This window comes from Amborella trichopoda, chromosome 5 (assembly GCF_054954075.1).
Source record: "Amborella trichopoda isolate Santa Cruz 75 chromosome 5, AtrichopodaSantaCruz75HAP2 v2.0, whole genome shotgun sequence".
Taxonomy (NCBI): domain Eukaryota; kingdom Viridiplantae; phylum Streptophyta; class Magnoliopsida; order Amborellales; family Amborellaceae; genus Amborella; species Amborella trichopoda.
Window position 1 is genome coordinate 43,910,021 of NC_142340.1, and position 5,939 is coordinate 43,915,959.

Sequence of the window (5,939 nt, forward strand, 5' to 3'; positions counted from 1 at the left end):
TCTCAACCCACTTGAGAAGTCCACAGGCTTTCAAGGAACGCTTGATAAAATTATGTGTTATATAAATAGAGATTACATAGATCTAGTCAGCTAAATACACCAATAATTATCAAGTTGACGAAATTGCCACTACTTTTGTGCTGGAATATCGGGAATGCGAAAAAAAAGAATTGTATATATATATATATATATATAGATGAGCATATAGATCTAGTTATCTAAATAAATTAATAGTTATCACGATGACGAAATTGCCACTGCTTTTGTGCTGGAATATCGGGAATGCCACAGAAGAAAAAAAAAAAAAAAAGGCCTTTTTACTTTCAATCTAACCACCCAATAAGAGAGGGGTGCAGTTTGCATACGGATGCAACCGTAGGTATAGAGGTATAGTGCACCTTCACATTTAGCATGGTATATAATTTTGATGTAAAATGTTTTTAAGATTATCTCAAAATCTATTTTTATATTTAATTGTAAAATTTTAAATTTTAAAAATGGTTAAAATCAAGCAGATCTATAAATACATGAAAATCTTGAAAATGAACGTTGTAGATAATATGTTGTGAAATGCACCATTTCTGAGACTTAAAATTTTTTTATTTTTTATCGTCATACATCTCGATGTCGAGATGATCAATCAAAGGGTTTTTCAACATTAAAACTACCTTTTTCGATAGATTTTTGAGAGACATCCGTAGTTCTACATTATAAGGTAGCATCCTTATATAAACTTTTTCCATAAGAGAGAGATGTTAATTTGTTAAATCCAATGCTTTATAAAATAAAACTAGGGAGTCAAATCGATCACCTAGGCTTCTCAGTTAAATTAATCAATTTAGAAACTAGGCTCAGTCGACTCGGCTAAGTTTTTTTTTAAAAAAAGCACAAAAAAATTAAAAAGATTAAAAAATTATTTAATATGATTTATAGGTGTATAAGGCCAAGTTTTGAGTAGGGGTAAAAATCATACCAGCTAACTGCCGATTCCGGTTCGACTCGGGCGGTTCCCGATCAAAATGCCAAATTTTATAGCACTGATCCAGACTCCAGACACACCTAACTTTTCTTTATGACAACTTTGCAGCAATGCTAAACAAGGGCATCACTGGCCACACAGTTGAAGTTTTGGAGCCAATAACTCATGCATTTTGAAAATAATTATTAGGGATCATTTATAGGAAAGGGTACTTTGGTCCTTCACCCAAAGAGTTCAGGGTAATCCAACTAAACTGCTTTTTCTTTTTAAAAAAAAAGGCTACAAACAAAGAGATTTTATCATTTTTATGTAGTGGAAAATGAAACTCACCCCTGGTCAATTTGGGCTGCACCATGGGCTCACAAGTGTTTTTCTTTCTAGTATTTAATTTTTTTTGTCAGTGAGGTCACATGTGTTTACATAGGCTTATGACTAATTCATTTCTTTAATGTTTTGTTGAATTTGACTAATGCATTTACACAGGGACTATAATCTCTGACAGGATCTATTATTTTGCACAAAAATATCAAAAGCAGTAACTTGGACCACTTTGGTCACGCAGATGGTTGCAACTTGTATATTTAATAAAGGATTTTGAACTACATGACAGCACTTATTTTTTGAAAGTTTGCAGGCCACAATGGAGAGAGAGATGTAGAAAGAGAGGGAGATTGATAGAGAGATCACAGAACAGACGTTTGGTCATGTAGATATTTTCGAGGCCCCTTTTGAGCAGCTATCAAGGGCACAACTGTTTTACGTAATACCATGCGTCGGGGTCGGGGTCGTGGTGGTAGTATCTCCATATTTTAATCATCACGTTACATTGTGGTTTTCATTCTCACTGATATCAACTTACTAACATTTTAAAAAAATAACTTTCGAACTATTTGAAAAAATGGATAGAGGCCTTTCTTTCCTCCTGAATTACTCCAAAAAAAAAAAATGCCTTGTGGCCTTCACTTCTAGCCAAGTTGCCAATGTTCAAATTCAGCCCATCTCTATGTGCACTAAGTAAGAGAACACACACCCCCCACTCACCCACAAATAAAATATATGGGTCAAGGTCCCTAGCCCGCTTTATTCAATCTGTATAGTTACACTGATTATTGCCAGAGATGTCCACCAAGGTCTGGGCTTGGGGTATATATAGACCCTGAGTTACTTTCAACTCATTTGAATCACATTACAAGGGGTGACCATCCAATGTACATAGCTTGGTCTAGGGCACCTGCTAGCTAGCTATTGATGCATACATCCTGAGCAATTACAAGATCCCTCTTGTAATTGCTCAGGACATACGCAGGTCATGTCCTGGGGTGAAGCCACTTGGCCGGTCAGCCTAATCAAGTGTGTAACTAACTCTCCCTTTCTAGCAACCCACATCTCGGCTGTTTTCGACACATCGCAGCATGTCTCGGTCAATTCGAATTCAAATTCAAACTTGGCGGCCCTGCAGCCTAGGTGCCTTGGTCCCTCACTTAACCCATCTTTGATTAGTGCCATCATGTGTTGTGGAGGTTCATGCCCCCACACGATAATGCAGACTTGTTTTGTCCACTGGTCGACCCTCTCAAATAAGAACGTAAAAACTGGGCAGCTACAAGTGTATGTTGTTCATTGCAAAGTAGCATAGGTGCATATGCTATGAGCCCAGGGGATAGCCGCCTGGTTCGGTGATTGCACTAAGGGAGGTTTTCTGACCATGCCCTTGAGAAATACACATGCAGCAAACTAAGGTCCTAACAATAGGCCGATTAGTGTCTTAGGGGAAATTTACTAAATTGCACTAGTGATTTGAATTATTTAACGTCTTATCTGTATTTTTTTTATTTGATTTCAAGTTGTGATTATTCTTTTGATAAAAATTCAAATACCCTAATAAGTGACGCATCAAAATGGGTTTTGAAATTCATTAAAATATTAAATAATTCAAATTTTGGGTATATTTTAAAAAACTTCCCTATTTATAGCTGTCGTGAAAATAAGTACTCTTAAATTGTCATAATGACTTAGTAACAATATTCAAGCTTTTGATAAAATGCCAAGAGAGTTCTTGTGTGTACCATCGCAAAACCTAGATATTGGTGGAATTTGGATAATAAACAGGCCTACGTTCCTGCAACTGTGGCCTTGAATGAGAACGCGCCAACATGCGATACCAGCACCACTAAAAGATATTTTAGGTAAATTTATCAAAATGCATCTAGAGATGACCTAGTCAATATTTTATTTTATTTTTATGTAATTTCAAAGCGCCCATTAAAATATACATGAGTTGAAATAGTCGAAAACTTTAAAATGTTAAATACTTAATAAATGCCGTATATTTTGATACGGTGTGGTTTTTATAAGGCCAAGGCATTAACAATCAAAGTGAGGTGCTCCTTCAAATAGTGTCGAAAGATGATTCAATATTGGAAATCTTTGTGATGGCTTGAAAATTTATTTTTCTCTCTAATTATAAAATTTAAAGTTTCAAAAATAGTATAGATCGAGCAGATCTATGAATACTTATAAATTGACCGTCCGAAAATTTATTACACGATGCACTATTTCCGAGATTTGAAATCCATTTTTTCTCATGTCTATGCATCTTGAGGTCGAGTTGATCAACTTGAGTATTTTGAGCATCAAAACACCTTCTTCTAGTGAAATTTTTGAAGTGTGTCGTAATTTGATTGTTTAGGGCATTGCCCATATGTTTTTTTCCATTTTGATAAATTTCACTCAAATTTTGTTTCCACTGCTGATAGGGTTGACCAAGATAGAGCCTTTTGAGTATGAGTAAGAGTAAGAGACGCACTTCCCTGTTCTCTATTTGAGCTATCATCCATGAGAACCCCTACAGAGAGAGCATTCCCCATACTCTTCTTGAGAGATAGAGAGGGAATGCATCTTTTCTCTTCCTCTCTGTCATAATAGGAACACTTCTAGCGTTCCACGCTAGGCAGCCCAGTGGACTTGGCCGGCCCATGGGCCTTTACGACAGCAGCGTAGTTTCAAGCAGAGGCACAAGCAGCCAAATGAGCTTCAGCCTGGCCCGAGCTTATGATTCTGGCCTGGGGCAGGCTTGGGCTTGATGATTATAAAAGTTCAGGCAAGCCACGCCAGGCTAGGCCCAATGGCAGCTCTACCTATATGCCTAGAGCTGCTAGTTGAGTCGGGTTCAGGCAACCACAAGTCCCACAGGGTGGTCCTGGGCCTATCCCTTGCTTAAAATGTTCCAGGCTCAGGCCTAGCAGTAATATTTTTGACCAGGCCAGAGGGCTGGCCCCTTGGCAGCCCTCCACACTGACACTGAGTCAATCCTCAGGTTTGAAGAATTCAACTTTGTAAGGATACCCCATCTATTATTTCTTGCTCATAAATTGAGACAGGAAAAAATTTATATAAAGTTGACACATTAGAAGGTAGAATTAAGACGCACCTCTAAAATTATTAAAAGAAAAAAGATTGTTTAGTGTTGGAAAAGCATTTTAATTTATTATAGTGATATCAAGATATATAGATATGGAGAAAAACATATATTTCAAGTCCTAAACATAATACCACTGGTAAGACATTATCCAAACCATCCATTTTCAAGATTTTCATGTATTTATAGATCTGCTTGATTTGAACCATTTTTTTAATTCAAAATTTTATAATTAGGATAAAAATAGAATCTCACACCATCCCAGAAATTTTCAACACAAAAAATGCATCTCTGGATAAAGTTTGAGGTGCACGTTGATGTTTAAAGTTGCCACTTTATGCAAACTGCTAACAATTTAAAACGGGTATGGGCTCATCATCCCCTCTGAATTACCCAAAAAAACCTATAGTACTCTATACAACAGTTGTATCATAGTATAATACAACGACACTTTCAGTACTCTATGCACAAGTCCCTTTTTTTATAATTTTTTAAATTTTTCTAAATAACCAATCCGGTACATGGTACATGAAGTATTGGAACCCCACTATATATAATTGGTTTGACACTTACTACTAGTGATTTAAAAATTGGTGATCCGATCCAAAATCGAGTGATGCGGATTGAGAACTGTCATGGCCATCCCGAATCCAACAAAAACCGGGGATTCGGTCGATTCAAAATAGTAAACTCGCCGGTTTTTTCATAGAACCACCTATTCTTCACTGAGTCCGACCGATTCTAGATAAAATCAAGTAAAACCTCACTTCAAAACTCATCAAAAAATTATAGTTTTACACATTTGACAACCTTCAAATCAAACCTTCATTACGGTGGTGAAAAAAAACTAAGAAAAACCCTTCACCACCATTATCAACAAAGAGACTATTTATCCTTTATATATAAAAGTCAATCGTTCCCCCTCTCATTAGATGTCAAATTGGGTGGCTTACAATGAATCACGAAGTCCAGCAATTCTTTTTCTTTAAAACTGTCTATTGGATGGCCTAATATGAGTCACGAAGTCCAACGAATTTTTTTTTTTGAAAACCTTGTCTATTATGACCCTCTTACAACCACCCATTTTAAATTCAATAAACAAAAATGATTATGACCAAGTACAAAAGGTAAATGGCCTCTTTGTAGATAATCCCATATTGTAATACATTATCTAAATCATCTATTTCACCCTAAAAATAAGTATTCACACATCTACAACATCTATACCTTAGTTGAGTTTCAACTTTCATAATTCGTGTTGGAAATTTAATTTCAGAGCCCCCATGGAGATTTTGATGCCTAAAATGCTTTGAGGCTTTAATTTGTTTTTAGAAAGCCTGGGCCTTTTAAAAAATGCATCCTAAATTAAAAATATAAGAAAGTGGGCATACTTTTAAACTATGAAAGAAAAACGAGATTTATATGCTAAAATTTCCCTTAGAGAAACATTACTCTATGCATGGTAAAGAGAGAGAGGAAGAGAATCATTCAAAGAAACTAGATGAAGTAAAAACAAATATGAATATGAGTGAGGAAGAGAGA